At 44.4% G+C, this 25560-nt stretch overlaps 1 long non-coding RNA gene across 1 annotated transcript in view; it reads right to left on the bottom strand.

Moving 5' to 3' along the window:
- Positions 1-1930: 1930 nt before the first annotated feature.
- The window catches only part of LOC142830750 (uncharacterized), a 113089-nt gene continuing 89459 nt past the window's right edge, over positions 1931-25560 (bottom strand). The window contains exons 2-5 of the long non-coding RNA XR_012906205.1: positions 17696-17950; positions 16949-17003; positions 16750-16862; positions 1931-2789 (exon numbers count right to left, since the gene is read on the bottom strand). This is a non-coding gene — a long non-coding RNA (uncharacterized LOC142830750). The remainder of the gene's footprint in view (positions 2790-16749; positions 16863-16948; positions 17004-17695; positions 17951-25560) is intronic.

Below are 25560 nucleotides of genomic sequence, written 5' to 3'. Positions count from 1 at the left end.
CAGCCAAAAGCCTACCAGAGCATGTTTGAATCCAGCTAGGACAGGTAATAACAGCAGCCTAAACACAAATGGGGCAAATCACTCATCTTCCCACTTTCTTCCCAAAGCAATGCATCAACTCATTTGTATCCACAAGGCACAGGCTTGACATACACAGAGCATTATCATTTTATATCCATAGAACAAAGTCCTTTAGATCCTCTCCCAAATTATTCCTATCCATAGTAGATAATAACAGAGGTAAAGCCACATCCTTGCAGGCTTTCTTACTGGAATTTGGACTGTATCCAGTTATGCTATCACCACACTAATCCTCCTACTTCTATCCAAGACATTCCATTAGAGCTGGAGCCATGTTTATAGCATTTGTAGGCAAGGGCCCGATTGTGGACTTGGGCCTCTGAACATTGCACTCAAATAAGGCCCACTCTCTGATGTCAGTGTGGCTCTACAAAATGGGATTGCAACTCTTAAACGTGAACTACTGAGCTCAAAGTATTCAAAGAGGTACTGTCTAGATAAACTGTCTACAGTTATTATCTCACTTTGACAAGAACATATAAAGTTTTCATCTTTGTCAGGAGAATTTCACAGTCTGTTGTGGAACAATAATTTGTCACTCTGCCTTGAATAGCTCTCATCTTTAGTACATTAAGTACTCTAATACCATGAAATCAATGAAGTTACAGGAGCATAAATAAGGGGTAATTCAATGGTGAAGTAGACTCCATATTTTCATGAAAACTGCCCTGCAATTTATACTCGCCATCCCTAAATTTGCCCCATGGAATCATCTTATTGATGACATGGGAATTACAGAAAGTGTGTGAAAGATTTAAAATCACTGACACCTGTTTTGTAACATTTTGTTTCACCTCTATGTGCACTTATTGAGAAGGCATTTTACTCCCCAAATCCCTTTTCTGTCTCACCTGATGGAAACATTCTCAGAGACCTATTTAATATAACTTGAAGAGCATTCACTTTTCATATTTCTATTTCTCCTCTCCCGCCCCCCAAGCATTTTCAGTCAGCGCTAAACAAAACTCCTCCAAAGCGCTCTTGGTTTTGGAAATGTGACCTTGGTTTTCTTCCATAGTAGCAGAACTATGCTAAAGTGGTTTAAAAGAAAAAACCCCGTAATTCTGCACTAATGTAAAACGACACTCACTTTTTCACACAGAGGTATAGACAAGTCCTATGCTATATGGGGAAATGCATTTCCTTATAAACCATTCACAATGTGAAAACTGGAAAATTTCCATAAGCTCAGGACAGCATTTGTCTGTGAACTGCTGGAAGTTGCTAAGAATAAATGACCTTGTGATAGCCTAGACAAGCCCAAGAGTTTGATGTAGGTAACATTTCAAGTAGGTAAAAAAAGAACACTAACCTTGCTAATATACAGTGGGACCATCTTAGATGGAGTTGGAATAAGTACATTTATGGCAGGGGTGGGAAATCTCAGGCCAAAGGCTGAATGTGGCCCCAGCTTTCCTGGATCCACCCTCCTCCCCCAAGGCTGAGGGCATCTCCAGCACTGTGGAGCCTGATCTGGCACTCCTTCCCCCTCTCTCCCTGCTGCCCCACCATGGGGCTAGAGCAAACAAAATCTACTAGCTTGGGACCACCTAGGCTCTCATGTGGGAGGGGTTTGTAGGGAGTATCTTTCTGCTTCTCAGTTGGGGGCCATGTCAGTGGGGGGGGGGGTTAGTTGTTTGTTTGGAGTCTTTTTTGGTGGGTGTGGGGTTGTTCTGTTTTGTTGATGTTTGTTTTTGTTTTTGTTGTTTGGTTTGGGGGGGGGGGGGGTTCCCTCACTTGTGTGTCGTCCCTGATTGATTCTCTGTGGATCAGTGGCCTCTGACCCAAAAACGGTTCCCTACCCCCAAATTAAGGGGATCCCAAACTGTTTGAATAGACTTTCAGTGCCCTTTTACTGAAGCTTCACACTGCATATGAGCACAGCACAGACTAACAAAACATGTAGATGGTAGCTTTTGTGGGCACAGCCCACTTCTTCAGATAACCAGAGTGTTGGATGTCCAGGACCAAAATAAATAGGAGAGAAGGGAGCAGGACGGGGGAGGAGGGGAGGAAAAAATGGGAGGGGGGGACAAGAAGAGGCAGTGGGTAAAAAAAAATATAAAGGGGAAAGCCAAGCTGGAATGTAATAGGATAAACAAATTGTGTCCATGAAAGCTCATACCATCTACATGTTTTGTTAATCTTTAAAGTGCTACCAAACTATTTATTGTTTTTTTTTAAAGTTTATCCCATACAGACTAACTCAGCTATCCCCTGAAGCTTCTTATAGAATGCACACCTTTGTAAGGCCAACCTGGTCTTTTATTTTTCTGACTTGGCATTTTTGAACCTGTGAGTGGACTTGTCTGAGAATTGCATTTAGAAAACAGAAATCCCAAATCCTTCTACAGAAAATTATAGAATGTTTGTGTGCTGGTTACAACTTATTTGTAAATGACATATTCCTATCAAGAATTACTAACATTGTGCTTAGGAAGATGAGCACTGCCTCTTTAAGATAACCAGTGATTTCCTTTTTAGGAAAATAGGTATCCCGTAATATTTTGTGGAGATATACATTACTTTTCTTTGACAAGAAAATAAATGAACAGCAATTATATTAAAAGCTACATAAAAACCTCTTATTTAAAATTCATATGAAATACTTATACTTAAATTATAGACTGTGACTGAAGTCTAAAATAAAAGAGCATTCCTTAGGAGTGAAATTCACCCAGTGACAGAGGGCTCTCCAAAGGTATAATCTGTTGAAGAGAAATAGAAACAATACAAATGAAGGGTTAGATTCACAAGGAAACTTGGAATCAGTCACAAAATAGAGAAGAACACTGTGGCAGGTGCGAACAGGAACAGCTAACAGGAGAGTTTGGAGAGGGAGTTCTCCAGGTAAAAGAGTAAAAACGGGACCCTTGTGGTAAGTGGCTGTCTGCAGTGTGTGTTTGTGTGTGGGGGAGTTATTTGCAGTGTGCTGAGCTTGTGTTTGTCTGTTTTGTTTGTTTGTTTGGTTGGTTTGTTTGTTTGAAGGAGCTTCTAAAAGGTTTGAAATCTAGAAGCCTCTGTTAATTGGCTGAGCCTCAGTCAGGGGGAGGGGCTACCAGAGCTATATAAGCCTGTGACTCAGCGACCAGGAAGCTTGCGAACAGGAACAGCTAACAGGGAGTTTGGAGAGGGAGGTTAGAGGGCACTAGTGACTTCTGACCTTCTTTAAAATATAACTCTTAGAATAATCTATATTCCAGAGGTTTAAAAAGAATCCCAGTTTATACTTAAACTTATTCATTAGAAAAATGGAGACAGAAGCCCAGCAGCAGAGTGGGGGCTATCCTGTTTATTACATCGAGTGTAACATGTATGATTACCTGCCCTGTGGGCGGGTGGCGTATGTGTGCACCCATTGCAAGGAGCTCCGGACCCTCAGAGACCCAGTTCGGGCTTTGGAGGCCAGGGTGGCTGAACTGGAGGAGCTAAGGGAAGTAGAGAGCTATGTTGATGAGACTTTCTGGGACACTGTAGTACTGTCCCACCTCCAGTCTGAGAGCCCCAGTGCTCTTAAGGAGGATGAGAGTCTCAAGGGAACAGAGCATTCAATGGGAGCAGAGGGAAACCATCCCGTAGTTGGGACCCCACTCCCAGAGGATGTTGCGGTATCCTCTCGCACTGAGGATACCTCTGAAGGGGAAGGAAATGCCAGAGCAGACAAACAACTGCATACAAAGGAATCCAATGCATCAGGGAAGGGCAGACAAATAAGCAGTGGTAAATTTTTAAAGTGCTTGTACACAAATGCTAGGAGTCTGACTAATAAGATGGGTGAACTAGAGTACCTTGTATTAAATGAGGAGATTGACATAATAGGCATCACTGAAACCTGGTGGAATGAGGAAAATCTGTGGGGGACAATCATACCGGGATATAAAATATATAGAAAGGATAGAGCGGGCCGGGTGGGTGGCGGAGTGGCACTGTATGTGAAAGATAATGTAGAATCAAACGAAATAAAAATATTAAGTGAATCAACATGTTCAATAGAATCGCTATGGATAGTAATTCCATGCTCCAATAATAAGAAATTAGCAGTAGGGATATATTACCAACCACCTGACCAGGACAGCGATACTGACATTGAAATGCTGAGGGAGATTAGAGAGGCTACCAAAATAAAGAACTCTATAATAATGGGGGATTTTAATTACCCCTATATTGACTGGATACATGTCACCTCAGGAAGAGAAGTGGAGATCAAATTTCTCAATGGCTTAAATGACTGCTTCTTGGAGCAGCTGGTGCAGGAACCCACAAGGGGAGAGGCAATACTCGATTTAGTCCTGAGTGGAGTGCAGGATCAGGTTCAGGATATAACCTTTACAGGACCGCTTGGGAATAGTGACCATAATATAATAACATTCAACATTCCTGTGGTGGGAAGAACACCTCAGCAGTCCAGCACCCTGGCATCTAATTTCAAAAAGGGGAATTACACAAAAATGAGGAGGTTAGTTAAACAGAAATTAAAAGGCACAGTGACTAGAGCCAAATCCCTGAAAGCAGCATGGAAACTTTTTATAGACACCATAATAGAGGCCCAACTTAAATGTATACCCCAAATTAAAAAACATAGCGAGAGACCTAAAAGAGAGTCTCCGTGGCTCAACCACCATGTAAAAGAAGCAGTGAGGGACAAAAAGGTATCTTTTAAGAAGTGGAAGTCCAATCCTAGTGAGATAAATAGAAAGGAACATAAACACTGTCAAATCAAGTGTAAAAATGTAATAAGAAAAGCAAAAAAAGATTTTGAGGAACAGCTAGCCAAAAACTCAAAAAGAAATAACAAAATGTTTTTTAAGTACATTAGAAGCAGGAAGCCTGCTAAAAAACCTGTGGGTCCCCTAGATGATCGAGCTATAAAAGGAGTAATAAAGGATGATAAAGCCATTGCGGAGAAACTAAATGGTTTCTTTGCTTCAGTCTTCACGGCTGAGGACGTTGGGGAGATTCCCGAATCTGCACCGTCCTTTGTGGTTGATGAATCTGAGGAACAGTCCCGGATTGATGTGTCATTAGAGGAGGTTTTAGAACAAATAGAAAAACTTAATGTTAACAAATCTCCGGGACTGGATGGCTTTCATCCAAGGGTTCTAAAAGAACTCAAATCGGAAATTGCTGAACTATTATCTGTGGTTTGTAACCTATCCTTTAAATTGGCTTCCGTACCTAATGACTGGAAGGTAGCCAACGTGACACCAATATTTAAAAAGGGCTGTAGAGGCGATCCTGGCAATTACAGATCGGTAAGTCTAACTTCAGTACCGGGCAAATTAGTCGAAACAATAGTAAAGAATAAAATTGTGAGGCATGTAGAAGAACATAATTTGTTGGACAAAAGTCAACATGGTTTCTGTAAAGGGAAATCCTGTCTTACTAATCTATTAGAGTTCTTTGAAGGGGTTAACAAACATGCGGATAAGGGGGATCCAGTAGATATAGTATACTTGGATTTTCAGAAAGCCTTTGACAAGGTCCCTGACCAAAGGCTCTTGTGTAAATTACATGGCCATGGGATAAGAGGGAAGGTCCTTTCTTGGATTGAGAACTGATTAAAAGACAGGAAACAAAGGGTAGGAATAAATGGTAAATTTTCAGATTAGAGAGGGGTAACTAGTGGGGTCCCCCAAGGGTCAGTCCTGGGACCAATCCTTTTCAACTTATTCATAAATGATCTGGAGAAAGGGGTAAGCAGTGAGGTAGTAAAGTTTGCAGATGATACCAAACTGTTTAGGATAGTCAAGACAGAAGCAGACTGTGAGGGACTCCAAGAAGATCTCACCAAACTGAGTGATTGGGCAACAAAATGGCAAATGAAATTTAATGTGGGCAAGTGTAAAGTAATGCACATCGGGAAAAATAACCCCAACTATACGTACAGTATGATGGGGCTAATTTGGCTATGACAAATCAGGAAAGAGATCTTGGAGTTATCGTGGACAGTTCTCTGAAAACTTCCATGTAGTGTGCAGCGGTGGTCAAAAAGGCAAATAGGATGCTAGGAATTATTAGGAAAGGGATAGAAAATAAGACCCAGACTATCTTACTGCCCCTGTATAAAACTATGGTACGCCCACATCTTGAATACTGTGTACAGATGTGGTCTCCTCACCTCAAAAAAGATATTTTGGCCTTGGAAAGGGTTCAGAAAAGGGCAACTAAAATGATTAGGGGTTTGGAATGGGTCCCATATGAGGAGAGGTTAAAGCGACTGGGACTTTTCAGTTTAGAAAAGAGGAGACTGAGGGGGGATATGATAGAGGTCTATAAAATCATGAGTGGTGTGGAGAGGGCTGATAAAGAAAAGTTATTCATTAGTTCCCTAAATAGAAGAACTAGAGGACACCAAATGAAATTAATGGGGAGCAGGTTTAAAACTAATAAAAGAAAGTTCTTCTTCACACAGCATGTAGTCAACCTGTGGAACTCCTTGCCAGAGGAGGATGTGAAGGCTAGGACTATAATAGAATTTAAAGAGAAGCTAGATAATTTCATGGAGGTTAGGTCCATAAAAGGCTATTAGCCAGGCGATAAAATGGTGTCCTTGGCCTCTGTCTGTCAGAGGCTGGAGAGGGATGGCAGGAGACAAATTGCTTGATCATTGTCTTCGGTCCACCCTCTCTGGGGCACCTGATGCTGGCCACTGTCGGTAGACAGGATACTGGGCTAGATGGACCTTTGGTCTGACCCAGTATGGCCATTCTTATGTTCTTATGCCCTTATACCCACTAACTCGGCACTGACCTCATGGGCCCCAAGTTTGAATCCCATCCTGGAACTCACACACATACCCATCCCATATAAGTGCCTTAACCACTCACCAGTTAGCTGTACTGAGATGGAACAATCCCTCCTACTGAATAAGTTCTGCTTCATGTCAATAATTAAATATTACATTGGCAAAAGAGGAAGCATGATTCTATAACCCAGTGGTTCAGGTGCTCACCTGGAAGGAGGAGCACAGGTTCTAACATCTGCTCCAAGAAATATTTGGAGGAATATTAGGCCCCTCAGCCAAATTTCCTCTCCCTGGTCTTAGAGATAGCCACTCTGGCCAACACTAGGAGGAGGTTGATATCAACCCTCCAATGCCTGGTTATGAGGCATAGTACATCATCTAGAGTCCATCAGATTTAATAACTACTATACAGATACTTTATATTAATAACAAAACAATAATTACATATTAAGCAATGTTAAAATTAGGGTTGCCAAAGTATGGCATCTATATTCATATTTAAAATGTGTTATGTAGGCTGTTATGGAAGAACCGTTCTGTGCACATAGTGGAGTAATTGAGAATGCTTCCAAATTAAATTCTCCTAATTAATTATACCTCTGATGAGAGAAATATTAGCTGATATGCTCTCTTCCAAGCAAACTAACTATTGCAACAGTTATAGGAGATAAAATAAGCTGTCTTTTCCTATAAAATAATTAGGAGTTTTGAACACTGGTATCTCCCCAATAATGAGAAGGAAGTGACCCACCAGCCACAATCACTGCCTGTCTTATTTTCACATTTAAAATTCTGCCATACATGTACTCTGTACATTGCTAGTTTGATCAAAACAACACAGCATTGCTATGTCAGGGGGAGTCCCAGATCTCATGTGAGGAGAATTTTTTCTTTGTTCAGGCTTCACAGCATTAAAACAGATAAACAGATTGTCTTTTTATTAACTGTTGTCTTAGGTCTCTGTGGGAAGTCAACATCAAAAAGGAGAAAAATCACCTTTGGATCAGCATACTACCATAAATCCATATAAAACTTCAAAAAGGAACAATTTGTTACTTATTTCATGCCATAATGCTGCTGAAACAGATGGAAATCAGAATTGCTAATGCAACAGTCCTCTGTATGATGCAGTAATGCACTGGCTCCATTTAAAAGACTCCCTCTGCTAATACCAACAAAGCAGTTCTAAAGTTCTAACCAATCTCAGTCGTTTGGCTAATCTGAAATTTTGGCTGTATTGTCAGCTGTGTATATTTAGGCAGCCAGATCCATAGACGAGCCCTTCCCTTTTGTGGTCAAAGGATAGCCTATTCCTTTAAAGGTAAAATTTGTAAAAGATTTTATTTTTTGTGTGTATCTTAAATTTATTAGGGGCTTGATTCTGGACCCCAGCTCTTTTCTGTTTGTGCTGCTCTAAAGAGATACCCTAATAGATTTGAGGACTTAAATAGCTCAGCCAGAGGTTATAGGCCCTTTAGAGTTTGAGTGGGTGAGGTTGTATGGCCTCAGAAGTGCAGGAGATGAGACTATATGAGCATGATGTCTCCTTCTGGCTTTAAATTCAATGGGAATTGATGAATCTACTGATGTAAGGGTGTGTAAAGGCAGTGTAAAGATGAGCCACCCTATGGGCATAGGGACAGTTGTGGCCGGGCTGTGGAAATGAACTGTGTGGTGCTCCAGTAGTCCCTGGCCAGAGGAGATGTCCCTTTAGGGTCACTCTAAGGGCACGTCTATATTAAGAAATTATTTTGAAATAACTTATTTTGAAATAATAACTCCCAAAATAACTATTTTGAAATAGCGTATCCACACTATGGGAGACCTACAAAATTACTCCGAGGCAGGCTCCCTTAATATGGATGCGTAACCTTGACTTAGAGCCCCAGGAAGCACTGGGAAGTAATTACTTTGAATGACTCTGGGTAGTAGTTTTTTTAAAATAGCAGAAGTAGAGGGTCCACACTACTGCTATTTCAATATAACTATTTCTAAATAAGCTTTACTCCTCGTGAAAAGCAAGACTTATTATTCTGAGATAACCAGACCCTTATTTTGAAATAATGGGCTTGGTAGTGTGGATGCTCCTCTTATTATTTTGAAATAACTCCTTAGTGTAGGCCAGGACTAAGTGAGCACAACTAAGAAAAGCTCTTAGACTGCTGTACATTAGGACCAGTTCAGTCTTTCTTTGGATAAAAGATATACGGAGCAGAAAAGTGACTTAGGCCAAGAGCCTCAGAGGCACCTGGTTTCAGTGGGAGTTAGCTACGTAATACAAGTGGGGATCTGGGCTGTAGGAGTCCTCCACCACAAATCCTGGATCCAACACTAAAGGCACATCTACACAGCAGGGCTAAACTCAAAATAAGCTATGCAACTTGAGCTATGCCATTTGCATAGCTGAAGTCAAAATAGCTTATTTCAACTTTCCGTATTGTCTTCGCAGCAGATATTTTGAGACAGAGCACTCTTCCTCCAACTTCGCTTACATCTCATACAATGAGGTTTACAGGAGTCGGGGTAAGCAGTTGTCCAGCTCAACATTATTTTGACGTTATGTTGAAATAACTCTGGGTACGTCTACACTAGCTCGTTAGTTCAAGCTAGGTAGGGTAATGAAGGCAAGCAGAGCTGCAAATGAAGCCTGGGATTTAAATATTCCACGAGGAGTAACGGTAGTTTAAATTAGGATCTTTAATTCGAACTACCTACTCCGTGCCGCGTGTAGCCGCGGGCACGGAGTTCAGACTAAGGGGGATTTAAAAATGGCGGCGCCCAGGAACATGCAAATGAAACCCAGGATATTTAAATCCTGGGCTCCATTTGCAACTCCACTTGCCCTCATTACCCTACCTAGCTTGAACTAATGAGCTAGTGTAGACGTACCCTCTTTCTGTGTACATGCAGACTATGTTATTTTGGAATAATGTCACTTAGGGTATGTCTACACTAGCCCCCTAGTTCAATCTAGGGAGGCTAATTAGGGCGACCGAAATTGCAAATGAAGCATGGGATTTAAATATCCCACACTTCATTAGCATGTTCCTGGCAGGTTGCCATTTTAGAAATTGACTAGCCTGAAGTAACGGCCCGCGTCTACACGCGGCAGTGAAATGGGATTCCAAATGAAAGCCCTAAATCAAATTAGCTGTTATTCCTCCTGGAATGAGGTTTAACAGCTAATTTGATTTAGGGCTTTAATTTGGAATCCCTTTTCACTGCCGCGTGTAGATGCGGGCACTTACTTTGGCCTAGTCTATTTCTAAAATGGCGACCGGCCAGGAACATGCTAATGAAGTGCGGGATATTTAAATCCTGCACTTCATTTGCAATTTTGGTCACCCTCATTAGCCTCCCTAGATCGAACTAGGGGGCTAGTGTAGACGAACCCTTATTCCGAAATAATGTTGCTGTGTAGACATAGACCCAGAGATCTAGCATGCAGATTTTCCCCCAGTCATATTAAAAGTACAAAGCTTATGTTAGATCAATTTAATCCAATAGCCTGTGTTCCAGAAGACACAAGCCTCTTAAAGGATGGAGTATAATCTCTTAGCACTCATTGACAAATTATCCTGTGTGATATGAAGGAAGGTAAGAGGTAGTCTGACCCACTCTTCAAACCATTTCCTGTCAGATAGGAGACGATAGGAGCTATGAAAAACAAAGACATTTATCAGAAGAAATACATAGCCTCTAAGGCATGAATTACTTGATTATTTTAAAATAAATGCTTCTATTTCTGGTTTTGTTGGAGCTCCGGAGATTGCTCCACGGGTAGGAGTCACCATTTCTGGGTATGTCTACACTACCACCCTAGTTCAAACTAGAGTGTAGTGTAGACATACCCTCTGAGTGCAATGATTTAAGTCCAACTTAACTTTTGGATTGGTTGTTTTTGGTTTTGTTTCAGGACTTTGTTTTTTCATTCCCTCTGATCTTGTGCAAAGAAAGTTCCCATTGGACTGAGGGGGTGGTTGAACTGTATTAGAACCGGTTGACAACTGGTATCCTGCCTCCCTGCCTGACTATATGAGTAACTCCCAATCAAATCAGTGGGAGTTCTTCAAATCTGACAGGAGGTCGAAGACCCCTATGATTGGGCCTAATCTCTTTCCTTTGTGCTGCGTTTGGTTCCTCAAACCCAGCCCAGCAGAGTTAATATGCAGCATTGTTACAGCACAGCACAGCTATCCTTTTAGAAAGGTTTCCCATCTCATATTTATGAGAGAGATTAGGCAACACTAAACAAAAAGAAGCTGTACTGTTACAATTTAGTAAAATCACAATTGTCAGGGAGTTACCAATGTGCATACTGATGTGCAAAAGAGATTAAGAAAGATCCAGAATTTCTAAGTGTGGGCATGGGGAATTTCTAAACATAACATTGTCAGGACTGAAACATTGATGTGCCAGTAATCTGCCACAGCAAAGTCCCCCTTGCTCCATCCGAATCAGCAGTCCCCTCATAGAGCTCATCTATTTTTAAACACACCCCACTCCGGGTAGTATTTAGGAAGCACCTACACAATTAAGCAGCATATGTCCTGAGATGGATTGTACTGGTCCCTGAATATGGGCATTATATCTTATTCATTGGGATCTGTTTAATTAAATATCTGGTGATACTGCAATCCCAGAAAAATAGCTGATTTAATGTAGGAATCTCACATTTATGGTGACAGTGTCTTCCATGACAGTTTTGTTTTCAGAATGTGCTAAAACTAGGGAACGTTCCCCCCGATATGACAGAAGTGCACAAGTGCCTCGTGCCACTGATGGTCTGTATTTGTGCTGTGCAGAGGCTGTGGACAAAGAAGCTGTACAGGCCTATGTAAGTGGTCTTTGCATCAGCTCTAGATAAGGAAGGGGGGATAGGGATAGGCTAGGATAGGAGCATGGGATTTGGGTGTACAAGGATCCTGTGTCCACAACACCACACAAATGGCTGAAATAGCAGCTGCAAGGAGGGCTCCAGACCACCTTGCTGCACTCTGATCCCTGATATAAGGCTGAGTTTCTCCTTGCCTTGCTTCCACCTAGATTGGGTTCTCAATCGACTAAGCAATACAGTTTTGTTTATAACTGCATCATAGTCCCTAAAATGTAAATCAGGCTCTTCTATTACTACATACCTCATCCTAGTCTGTTATTAATTCATTATTCAGTAAAGCTGCAGATGCACATGGCTCTATACAATGAGTAACATATGCTACCCAAATAACAGACCCAGTCATACCTGTGCAAGTTGACATTTGTGGATTTACACTATGTTTACACTGGTGTAAATGAGATCAGAATATAGTCCCAAGCTCTTTCTTCCACAACACTCACAAAACCAGCTTCTCTGAAACACTCCTATGATTTGTACTGTTTTGAGAATGCGAAGCAGCTATAACCTTCGATTCACTGGCTAGTTAAACCAGCTTTATGTCTGCTTTGTGTCTGGAGTGGCGCAAACTGTAGAGCATGCTGGTGCATCTGGTTTATGGTCTAAAGACTCACAGCTATAGAATACATTTGAAAACACCCAGAGAGGGGACTGTGACCTTTACAACCAGAACTTTTCATTATTTGAGGTCTATAATGGAACATTTCTTATATTTTCTTATTTAGGCTCTATTGAGTTTTGTGTTTTTCCAATTGTATGTTGTTTTCTTCCTGTGTATCCTTTCCATAGCAGGAGGGATTTAGTCTCAGCACACAAGTAGGAGAGTGCTTACTGATGTGGGGGAGAGGTTGAGAAAAATGTAGAATTTCAAAATATGGGCATGGGAAATTTGTAACATGACCCCATAATCTGTGATATGCTTCTTAGCAGCACAGCAGAAATTAGCATTTCCCTACAATGAAGAGGTCTACCACAGGGTAATTGTAGTGATGTTAGGGGCTTGAAAGGAGTTAACAGGCAATTAATGATGACACAGGTGTAATAGATGGACCTAACTAGCCAGAGGACTTGGACTGGGAAACCTCAGCTGATAACTTAATGGACACCTGGTGCCCAGTTGAGGCGAGAGACTTCAGTGTGGAAAAAGAAGCTCTGTGAAAGGCCTGAACAAGAGTCCACAAGAGAGCAGAGACATTAGTGTTCAGTGCTCTGACTAAGGAAAAGATCCTGGAGTAGCTGAGGAAGGAGGTTCTCATTCTAAAATGGGAATCTCTAGTTCTACCAATTCCCTCTGTACTTAAAATTGGGAACATGAATATAATTGACAGTTTTGCTATTTTTTTCCCAATGTACTTACTGTAAATATCTAACCTTTCTAATAATTTAGTGCCATAGTCAAAATTAAAAAGCATATGTCAGACTATGGCCATAGAGATCTCCCTCTAAGCAGCTGCCCGGTCTAACAGCATTTAGGGTCTGTTGTGCCAAAGAATGCTTCTCGTGGAAAACAGGGCTATCATACTGCCCGGTGGGGAAAGATAGAGTTAGAGATCAGAGTCTGTCAGCGCACTTCAACAGTGGCAAGACTGGCTCCACCTGCTCTCTTGCAGTAGTTGTTCCACAGCCAAAGTTCCTTGTCCCTGTTTATCATAAGAGATAGCAGAGGGTCAGTCCAAGGAAACAGCCTGTCTCTTACCTAGCAGATGAATGTTTCCAAGCTGAAATGACTGGATGCACTAGGGGAAATGATGGGTGAACTGCTTCATCACAAGCAGCCCTTACTGCTTTTCCATCCTGGTGCCTTTGGTTCAGATTGCAGCAGCCCGGAGGCTGCACCTGTCTGTGATGTTAGTGTGAACACGTGAGGAAGAAAACAACACAAGACACCTACTCCAACTCTGTAGGTTCCTAGATCCTCTAAAAAGGGAAGCTGAGCAAGATGTGTCAGACAATCCTGGGACGCTAAAAGCTGCCCCCAAAGCAGGAGCCTGAATGCTTAGCACCCAACATAGCTATTCAAATTGGGGCAGATCAGAGGAAATTCAGATACATAAGAATGGCTATACTGGGTCAGACTAAAGGTCCAACTAGCCCAGTATCCTGTCTGCCAACAGTGGCCAATACCAGATGCCCCAGAGGGAGGGAACAAAACAGGTAATCATCATGTGATCCCTCTCCTGTCATCCATTACCAGAGCAACAGAGGCTAGGGATACCATTCCTACCCATCCTGGCTAATAGCCATTGATGGACATAACCTTCATGAATCTATCTAGATCTTTTTTTTAACCCTGTTAAAGTTCTAGTCTTCACAACATCCTCTGGCAAGAAGTTCCACAAGTTGACTGTGCGCTAAGTGAAGGAAAACTTCCTTTTGTTTGTTTTAAACTTGATGACTATTGATTTCATTTGGTGACTCCATGTTCTTATATTGTGGGAATAAGTAAATAACTTATTATGTTACTGATTAAAAGAAATTGTAAGTGGAATGGCCATGTGCTTTGTTGGAAGTGGAATATTGCATTTGCCTGTTCGAGTGTGAAGGGTGAAGAAAATAACTTCGTGGGTGGAAAAAATCCTCTGAGTGACCATTAGACTTGGAGTTGAAGGTGGAAATGGCAAAGAACAATTAAAAGAAAAAATGATACTTTTGCTACAGTTAGTAGGTGCAGGGCAACTAACTGCAAATGTAAGTTGTCCTCACACTGTACACAATAGTATACATCGTATGTGATAGAGAACAAGTTCAGCACTGTAGACTCACCAGAACATCAATCATGTCTATCAGTGATGCACGGCTGAAACAGCTACAGAATCAGACTCTAGTGTTTGACCTGCACTTTGGGCAGCAGTATTCCCCTTCTTCAGTTTCTGGAAATTGCTTCCTCCCTGCCACTCCCAAGCTTAGCTGAGGAGCAGAAAAGCTCCCCCATGCCAGTACTGTGCAGGGAATTGGCACCTCCTGCCTAGTACCTTGGAACAGAGGGTCTTGAGCTTTCCCTGGGTGCCAACCCAGCCTGAGGCAGTGAGGGAGGGAAGTAGCCTGCTGCAGCCAGGCTGTTGGTGAGCTGAATGATCTGACCTGGGGCTGGTTTTCTGCACAGCAACAGGAGTGGGATGCTGGAGCAGTCAGGCTGGGGGGAACATGCACAGCAGGAAGAAGACAGTGAGAGGGGACTCATGGGAAGGGCCAATGGGTAGGCAGCAGGGGATGTGTAACCTGTCGCAATCTCCATGCACTAACCAGCTGGGCAGCACTGGCTAGAACTGGCGTCGGGGAGGGAGAGAGCGAGAGCCTGCTAGCCAAGAGCTGGCACACAGCAGGGACTGCACTGATAGACCAAAAGGGGGAGTAGCTGTCCCCACATGCTGCAGGTTTGACTGGCCATCCTTGCACACTCATCCCCATTGTCAGCCATTGGAAACCCTCCCCCCACATGCACACACACTCATAGCTGGTGGGTGGGCAGCTGGCGAGCAAGGATCCAGCCAGAAGTAGGACCCACAAGTATTGATGACAGGGGGGAGACTGCAAATGCAGGGCAATTTCCCCATTTTGAAGAAAAGTAGGGACGTCTGTTGGAGGCAGGGCCATCATCCCTAGGCATATGCAACATATGTTGGTGCATAAGGCACCAGATTTTCAGGTGTCCCTATGAAGATGTGTGTGCTGTACATGGAAGGTGTTGCTCTCAGCTGGCAGCAGGGCTGCATTCCACCTACCATCTCCTTCCACTTGTTCCACTAATTGAAGATGGGGGCAGAGGCAGAGAGGAGCCCAGGCAGCCTGACCCTCAGGAACTCCACGCTAGCCACACTCCTCCCCCCTAAGGTACATACCTCTTGGTGGGGTGAGTGGGGATGGGGGAGAGGAAGTTTCTGCAGCCAGCCCAGCCATTTCTGGTTACCGAGTGCTGTGGACATCTGGGCTTCCTCATGGCATGGCTCCTGCCTCCTCCCTGCACTCTCAGGCCTCTGACAGGCCTGGGGCAACTCTGATGTAGAGTGCTGCAGGTAAAGCTTCCCCTTGCCCCATGCGCCTGCCTCAGCTCCACCACTATTCAATTGCAGAGGCTAGGGAACATGGGGGATAGGCAGTTCCCAGGCTACGCTGGGCTAAATCAATCATCAGTACCCATGAGTGCCTCCTATTCCAGGTGAGTCACCTCCGCCCAGGCCACATAGAGCAACTGGTGATTCAGATCCCTCTGTTCTATCCCCTCCACCAGGATATCTGGGGGACAACCAAGGCCCCCTGCCTCATCCTCCACACCAGCACCCCTGGGGGAGCCCCAGTTCTCCCTGCCTCCTCCCCCTCCCCAAGACCTCTGAGGCAGTCCCAGGTCCCCTTGCCTCATCTTCTTCCCCCCCCAACCATGTCTCTTTGCCCTTTCTCCAGACCTTGAACTTTAGAAAAGCAGACTTTGACTCCCCCAGGGAACTGACGGGCAGGCTCTCCTGCGATGCTAACATGAAAGGGAAAGGAGTCCAGGAGAGCTGGCAGTGTTTTAAAGAAGCCTTATTGAAGGCACAGGAACAAAGAATCCCGATGCTCAGTAAGAAAAGCAAATATGGTAGGTGACCAGATTGGCTTAGCAGGGAAATCCTTGGTGAGCTTAAACACAAAGGGAAGCATATAAGAAGTGGGTACTTGGACAGATGACTAGGGAAGTGTATAAATACATTGCTTGAGAATGCAGGGGGAGTAATCAGGAAGACAGAAGCACAATTGGAATTGCAGCTAGCAAGAGATGTGAAGGGTAGCAAGAAAGGTTTCTACAGGCATGTTAGCAATAAGAAGGTGGTCAGGAAAGGTGTGGGGCTCCTACTGGATTAGGGAGGTAACATATTGACAGATTATGTGGGAAAAGCTGAAGTACTCAATGCTTTTTTTTTTTTTTTGTCTCTGTCTTTCACAGACAAGGTCAGCTCCTAGACTACTGCACTAGGCAACGCAGTATGGGAAGGAGGTGGGCAGCCATCGGTAGAGAAAGAACAGGTTAAGAAATATTTAGAAAAGTTAGACATACACAATTCCATGGGTCTGGATTTAATTCATCTGAGGGTGCTGAGGGAATTGGCAAATGCCATTGCAGAGCTTTTGGCCATTATCTTTGAAAACTTGTGGTGAGCAGGGGAGGTCCTGAATGATCAGAAAAAGACAAATTTAGTGCCCATCTTTAAAAAAGGGAAGGACAATCCAGGGAACTACAGATCAGTTGGCCTTACCTTAGTCCCTGGAAAAATCATGGAGGGGATCCTCAAGGAATCCATTTTGAGGCACCTGCAAGAGGGGAAAGTGATCAGAAATAGTCAACATGAATTCACCAAGGGCAAGACATACCTGACCAACTTGATTGCTTTCTGTGATGAGGTAGCTGGCTCTGTGGATAATGGGAAAGGGGGGAGGGGATGATATCTTGACTTTAGCAAAGTTTTTGATACAGTCTCCCACAGTATTCTTGCCAGCAAGTTAAAGAAATATGGATTGGATAAATGGACTGTAAGGTGAATAGAAAGCTGGCTAGACTGTCCGGCTCAGTGGGTACTAATCAATGGCTCGATGTCTGGTTGGCAGTCTGTGTCAAGTGGAGTGCCTCAAGGATTGGTTCGATGACCGGTTTTGTTCAAGATCTTTATTAATGACCTGAATGGGGGGAGTATTGAACCCTCAGCAAGTTTGCAGATGACACTAAGCTAGGGAAGGATTGGGCCAAAAGAAATCTTATGAGGTTAAACAAGGATAAGTCCAGAGTCCTGCACTTAGGATGGAAGAATCCCAAGCATTGTTATGGGCTGGGGAACAACTGGCTAGGCAACAGTTTGCTAGAAAAAGACCTGGGGACTACAGTGGATGAGAAGCTGGATATGAGTCAACAGTGTGCCCTGGTAGCCAACAAAGCTAAGAGAATATTGGGGTGTGTGGCGAGGTGATTCACGGTCATCCCCTCGCCTCTCTTTCTCTGTCCTTCTCACCCTCCGGCAGGCTCCCGGGCCACCGGCTTGTAGTCCTTCCCAGCAGTTGCTCCCGGGTTGCACTGACGGGTCGCTGTGGCCAGAATGTCCTTACTCAGACTCGGCCCGCTCTGGTCCCCAGGCACGGTGGCCGCGGCTCCTTCCTCCCTGCAAAAGCTCCCCGGCCATTGGGCCTGGTCCTCCCATTCCCAGCCAGGTCCCGAGTGGTCTGCCGCTCCGTGCAGAGCCCTCCGGCTGCTGCTCCGCTGGGGCTGCCTGTGGAGGAGGGGAGAATGCCGCCAGTGCCTGCTCCCTCCTGGCTCGCCCCCTCTCCGCCCTTGCCACCACCGTTTTGACCCGGCGGGCTGGGGCTGCCCTTCCCCGTGGCATCCCCGCCATGTGGTCCCCCAGGGGTTCTAATGCCCGCCCCGGGCGGCATGCTTGCTGCCATGGCTCTGCCCCCGGCCGTGCACCCCGGCCCCCCGGCTTCTCTGGGGCGCTCAGCTGCTTCCCCGCCACGAGCCTCCGTCGGGCCATAGCTGCGAGTGTGGGGAACACCTTCCCCGTCACAGGGTGCATTAGGAGAAGCATGCCAGCAGATATAGAGAAGTGATTATTTCCCTTTATTCGGCACCAGTGGAGTATTGTGTCCAATTCTGGGTCCCACATTACAGAAAGGATGTGGATGCATTGGAGAAAGTCCAGTGGAGGGCAACTAAAATGATTAGGGGGCTGGAGCACATGACCTATGAGGAGAGGCTGATTCAGTCTGCGGAAGAAAAGAGTGAAGGAGGATTTGACAGCAGCCTTCAGCTTCCTGAAGGGAGGTTCCAAAGAGGAAGGAGAGAGGCTGTTCTCAGTAGTGACGGATGGCAGAACAAGGAGCAATGGTCTCAAGTTGCAGTGGGGAAGGTCCAGGTTGGATATTAGGAAAAATTATTTCACTAGGAGAGTGGTGAAGCACTGAAATGGGTTACCTAGGGAGGTGGTGGAATCTCCATCACTAGAGGTTTTAAAGTCCCAGATTTCAAAGTCTTGGCTGGGTTGATTTAGTTGGGATTGGTCCTGCTTTGGGCAGGAGGTTGGACTCGATGACCTCCTGAGGTCTCTTCCAACCCTAGGATTCTATGATCTCCTCCACTGCGACTTCTGGGGAAGACTCTGTTCCATCCACCAGTATCTATGGTCAAGGGAGGAATGTGAGCTGTGTCCAATTCAGGGAGTGAATAATGACAACAGAAATAAAGTGTATTTGAGTTTTTTTCATATTTTTCATTTTTAAAAAACTTAAACTGTTTTATATCTGCTCCAATTTCATACACACATTTAATTTAGCCCCTGGTTGTTCATATGAGGGGCTCTGCCTATTGAACAGGTGAGTAGACAGGAAGATATGGAGCAACCTGGTTTCTCTAAGCAGGTTTCGTGCAGGAGCTGCGCCCCCTTCACACACAGAAAACAGTAGTGCACCAGATTAATAATGTTGCATAGGCCTCAAAAATCCTAAGGATAGCCCTGGCAGGAGGGCTCAGATATGGGTCTGTCCCTTTCAACATGGGACATCTTCACTTACAAAGAAGTGTTTCCCTCACAGGGTGGAAGGGGCCCAAAGTCTTCCACTGTACACATTGCTCCAGCCAGAGGAGCCAAGCTCCTTTATAGGCATCGCCTGTCCTCTTCCCAGTAGGGTGCGCTATTGACCAGGGCTGGATGGGCCAGTACTCTGGCCCTTAGAGTAGACTACCTTGTTACAAGGGGAAATTGTATTTTTCAGACTATTTCTGAATCGCTCTTGCTTCTCTCCAGAGATAATCATTATTGTTCCGTTGTACAGTGTAAGAAACTTGGCTTTTCCCCGCCCTTTGTTTTCTTTAGAGCCAAGACTTTTTTATGCTGATTGTGTGGATTTTGTATTATTGCTGCTGGTGTTTCATTTAAAGCATCATTAAAGGAAATTCTATTGTAAACATACCAAGATCAAACTGTGTAGTTCCCTCCTATGCTAATCTAATGATATTATCTGAAGAGGAAATAATCACTCAACGTTTTCTGCATGGGATGCACTTCTGTCACCATTTCAGTGGTAACTAGAATTTTATTTTATTTTTGAGCTTTAACGAGCAGTTAGACACATAGTCCATTATAGACTGTACAAAGATTTATTCACAGTGTTCTCATGTGTGTGGTTTCTGATTCAGCTCTGCTTGCAGCCATGTGATCTGAATTAAGTTTCCCAGATTATTCTGTCTGGTTGGCGGTATGCATAGGTGCAGAGTGGTACACGTTTTAAACTTTATTTCCTCCAAATGTAATATATGAGCTGTGACATAAATTGGTTTACTTTTAAGACTCTTTTATTGTATTAAGTGCTTCAGAGAGCACAGCTAAAGGATGAGTATTCAAGTGAGATGAGCAGGGACTTTATTGTGTAAGTCATTAGTGTTAAAGGGAATTATAGGACTAAATCTTTTTGCCTGGAGTTGGGTACATACCTCTAAATAACTGCTATTCAAAAATGTTCTTCTCCTAACCTGGGTAAAGAAGAATGCTGGTACATTCAAGGTAGCTAAATCCTCTCTTGCTGGGGCTATTCTTGATCTATACTAACAGTGTTTCCTACAACATTTACCCTTTGCAGATGTACTTAAAGTTGTTTCCAAAACTTTACTTTGAGAAATCATGGCTGCTTCTTTGCTCTCATGATGTTGTTTTTCAGTGCCATTTAGGTGCCCTCTTTCAAAATTAACTGATTAAAGCATCATTGTGCCCCAAAACTAACAGTATTGGCACAGAGTGCTCATGTCAGGACAAGCAGGGCAGTCTGTCAAAACTATCATGTAGCTGGGAGTAACCACAACATAGCAATGTCTGGCAGACTGGTCTAGTTGCCTTCACTGAGAGTCTATATACCTGCTTTTATGCCACCTGGTTAGACCCTTGCTTGTGGATTGGCTGGACTCTTTGGACTCCCAGGTAATTACCTCAGGTATCTCAGTAGGCTCAGAACACTCAGCTCAGGGATGATCTTCAGCTAAATTCTTCACAGATGACATTGTAAGATCTTTGTGGGAGCTTTTATTGTTAATACTAGAAGTGACATAATGCATGAGGGTGTCAAGAAGATGGTGTAAGGATGAAAGGATGAAAATTACACTAATATGTTGGATATTATTCATGTGGATAGACCTTCAAGGACCAAGACCTAGACTTCTGTTAGGCAGAGAGACTGACAAGTTATGTTATTCAGGTGGCATTAGCTATGTCTTCCAACCCTACTCACATGAGCAATCCCAGAATATGTGGACATGACTATGGCTTTGAGTGGAATTACTGATATGTGTAACAAGATTACTCAAGTGAAAAAGGGATGCAGGATCAACCCTGCATACTAATCAGAAACTAAGACCAGTATATGATCTCAAACTCATTGTTACTTGTACTTTCCCTGTCAGAGAAATCCTTTCTTGTGCTTTCTCTGACATTCATAGAACTGCTTGTATTAGGAAGATGTGCAGAATCTGATCACAAATCACTAATTGGTAGAATCCACATCTCCGGAGTTTAGAGGCTATAGTTTTGGCATTGATTTAAATGGCATTAGGGTTTATTTTGTCACTTAGTACCTTTGCTTTTTATGTTCTGAAGTAACCATTCAAACAAAAGTGTCCCCTGGTGATATCTTTGGCTTTAGAATTACATCTTCCCATTGACAAGTTTACAAACTGTTAGCATACGAACCCTAATGGACCATCCTTTCTCTGAAGTTAGGGTGTTAGACTGGGACTCAACTCAGATTCAGTTCCTTACTCTGTTACAAATTTCTTCTTATGGCAAGTCACTCAGGGTACGTTTACACTACAGCGCTAATTCGAACTAAGCTAATTCGAACTAACGCGTCTAGAACTAAAAACTAATTCAAATTAGCGTTTTGCTAATTCGAACTAGCAAGTCCACATTGAGTGGACCCTGAACAGGGCTTAAGGATGGCCGGAAGCAGTGCCGGCAGGGCATCAGAGGAGGACTTAGAGCGTGGAGATGCTGTCTCAGGCTAGCTGAGGGCTGCGCTTAAAGGGTCCCGACCCCCACCCCGGACAAACAGTTCTAAGGGGTGCCCCGCTTGCAAATCAGTCCTGGCTTGGATTGCCCGGAGTACCCACACTGGGCACATCACACCACTTGGCCATCAGCCCGGCTGCACTTGCCGCAGGCTGCCATCTGGGGAGAGGGGGCAATCGGGGGGCTGCAGGAGAGCTTCCACCCCCAGAAGCCCGCAGAGCCAGCCCAGTCGTCCCCATTGGGGGCTCGTACCCCATTCCTCCCTCACCTCCTTCCACTTACCCTTCCCTAGCCCCCCTTCTTATTGATGTACAAAATAAAGATAACGTTTCTTCCAACATTGACTCTGTCTTTATTGAACAAAACTGGGGGAGACTGGGAAAAGGAGGTGGGAGAGGGGAAGAGAAAGGCTGGGAGAGGGGAGAGCAACTAACATGATCAGGGGTTGGGAACAGGTCCCTGATGAAGAGAGGCTACAGAGACTGGGTTTGTTCAGCTTAGAAAAGAGGAGATGGAGCGGAGACAGGATAGAGGTCTTTAAAAGCAGGGGTTGGGTGGAGAGGGTGCATTCAGAAAAGTTCTTCATGAGTTCCCATAAAGAAGGACTAGAGGACACCAAAGGAAAGGAATGAGTAGCAGGCTTCAAACTAGTAAGAGAAAGTTGTTCTTCTTGACAAAGAAAATAGTTAACCTGTGGAACTCATTGCTGCAGGAGGCTGTGAAGGCTACAACTAGAACAGAGTTTAAAGGGAAGTGAGATCAAGTCATGGAGGTTGGGTCCATGGAGTAGTCTTAGCCAGGGGGTAGGAGTGGTGTCCCTGCCCAAAGTTTGTGGAAAGCTGGAGAGGGATGGCACGAGACAAATGGCTTGGTCACTGTCTTCGGTCCATCCCCTCCAGGGTCCCTAGGGTTGTCCGCTGTCGGCAGACAGGCTACTGGGCTAGATGGACCTTTGGTCTGACCCAGGACGGCCATTGTAAGCTCAGGGCTCAGGGTCCGGGGTCTCAGTGGACCCCCTTGATTTTCATGCACACCTGCTCCTGGGTGTCCAGGCTGGCAGTTCTCCTGCCCTAGACGGCCACTTTCCTGTGCCTAGTGCGGAGATCGTGGATGAGGTCCAGGGCAAGCTCCCGGGAGCTGCCAGCCTGGTCCCGGGAAGAGGGGGTGGGCTGGGGGACATCGGGTGGGTGGCTTTGTGCCATGCCAGGTGCAGGGTCTGCTGGCTGGGTGCTGGCAGGCTTGTACCTGGCACGGGCACCGTAGCCAGCCCGTGCCCCTTTAAGGGGTCCGTGGCCGGGAGGGGGGCATAGAGTTTCCCTGGTGTTGGCCAGAGTGGCCACCAGGGAAAGCTGGGGAGGGCTAGCCTCCCACTAGTTCGAATTAAGGGGCTACACACCCCTTAATTCGAACTAGTAAGTTCGAACTAGGCTTAATCCTCGTAAAATGAGGTTTTCCTAGTTCGAACTAAGCGCTCTGCTAGTTCGATTCAAATTCGAACTAGCGGAGCGCTAGTGTAGCGGCTATGAATGTTAGTTCGAACTAACGTCCGTTAGTTCGAACTAACATTGTAGTGTAGACATACCCTCTGGGTATGGGTACACTGCAGTCTAAAGTGTGACTACACAATGTGTTGCTCAAAAAATACCAGTGCAGCCATAGCAACACAGATAACAGTGTGGGCTAATCACTCAAGTACCTACCTGGCCTTTCAGGGGGTCACCTGCAATCCATGCTGCTGTGGCTTCACTGTTATCATTGTTCATAGATGCCAAGGCCAGAAGAGACCACTGTGATCACCTCTTCTGCCTCCTGTATAACACGGGCCATAGAACTATCCCCAACTTATTTTCTAGAGTGCGTATTTTAGAAAACCATCCAGCCTTGCTTTAAAAGTTGTTAGTGGCAATGAATCATCCACGATGCTTGGTAAATTGTTTGATGGTTAATTACTCACTGTTAAAAATGTATACCTTATCATCAGTCTGAATTTGTGTACCTTCAAATTCCAGACATTGGATCATATTATACCTTTCTCTGCCAGACTAAAGAGGCCATGTTGATACTTATGGACTGCCATCAAGTCACTTGTTAACCTTCTTTGTGCTATGCTAAATAGATTTAGTTCCTTGAGTCTGTCACTACGTGTTGTTTTCTCACCCTTTACTCACTCTCATGGCTGTTCTCTAAACCATCTCCAATTTATCAACATCCTTCTTGAATTTTTGGGCATAAGTGTTCCAGCAGCAGTCACACCAATCCCAGATACACAGGTAAAATAACCTCTGGCCATGACATCACACTGGGAACTAGAGTTCAGCTGGTTATCTACTATAACCCCCAAATCTCTTTTAGAGTCACTGCTGCCCAGGGCAGTATCTCCTGTCCTGGATGTATGACCTACATTCCTTATTCAAGCTAGCTAGGTTAAAGCTTGCTTGGAAAGGTCCACACATGCTGCAGTCACACCTCTGACTACATACCTTAAGTCTTGCCTGTAGCCAAATAGGAACCCCCCTGTAACATCCATTTTTGCTTGCCTGAAGCATACAGGGTACACAGAGCAGTAAGATCCTTGACAGAAGGCCCAGGTATGCTGGCTTCTGTGACCCTGGATGGCTGTAAACAGAGATACACCAATTGCTGACCAAGAGGCTGCCAAGGAGTGCCCTTGACTGAAACCCATATTGATACGAACACCTGCCCAGTAAAGAATGTCCAGTACCCACAATGTAGTTATCTCTCTTACAAGTGTAAATTAAGTTGAAACTTGCTTGTAAGAACTGGCATCACAAAGACGGACCAACTCAATTTGGCATCTTAGATAAGAAAGAGGATACGGGCCCCTATGGGTATAAAGATGGGTCCAACAGCACACTTACTCTGAGTGTCAATCTACTATCTACCTGCTGGTCGGGTTATGTGTTTGACCTCCTGAGGTTTCACGGGGATGCCCACCTCGTATTCATCTTTCCTAGGACTGGCCCTGGCCTGATACTCTGGAGTCAAGAGGCACAGAACGGGGTAAAAATTGTACCTGGATGTGTCCTTTGTCTTAAGTGTACACATAGATTTAGAGCTCTTTAAAGATTAAGCTGTCACTTGGTACCAAGTATTTCTATTTTCTATCTTTATTTTCTTTGTAACCATTTTTAAGATCTATATTTGCTAGCAGTTAAGAAATAGAGCAATAGCCATTGTAAACACATGATTTATAAGCTCTTCCTATAAACTCTGGGGCATCTGTCAGCCTGTCGGCTGCCCTCCACAAAGGGATCCTGATCCTAGCAGACTAAGACACAGACGTTAAACTCCTCGGGGCACCCGTCAGTCTTTCCTAGACTGCCCACTGTGACGGGGTCTTGTGTCCCAGCAGTTTAAGACTCAGGTGTAACACACACACACACACTGCCCTGACCATCAGCTGGCATAGTTGGCAGGATTGTTTACTGGTTCAAATACAGCAGCATGAAGCCAGTCACGTTTAACATGGATTTTAGCTGTATAGAGAAAAAGTTTGCCCAAGAGGGATGGGGCAACCCTAAATGGGATAAAGAGATGTTAAGGAAAGGTGCTTGCATCTGGCTGTTAAAGGGTGTGTGGCAAGCAGCCTGCACTAGCTACTGGAACTTAGAAACAGAGCTGATAAGGGTTCAGAGGGAGAAGGAGGAACTGCGAAAACAATGCCAGAAACTAGACACTCGAGTGCGAACACTAAATAAGGACATGGAGCATATACAGGCTAGCCTCGTCCCGAGGCTAGAGAGGAGAAGGAGAAAGTAATTAATGGAAAAAAATGAGCTTTTGGAGCTGGCTTTAAGAATTTGCTGGCT

This window comes from Pelodiscus sinensis, chromosome 10 (assembly GCF_049634645.1).
Source record: "Pelodiscus sinensis isolate JC-2024 chromosome 10, ASM4963464v1, whole genome shotgun sequence".
NCBI classification, from domain to species: domain Eukaryota; kingdom Metazoa; phylum Chordata; order Testudines; family Trionychidae; genus Pelodiscus; species Pelodiscus sinensis.
Note: the sequence above shows the minus strand (reverse complement) of the source record. Positions and strands in the feature narration are given on the sequence as shown.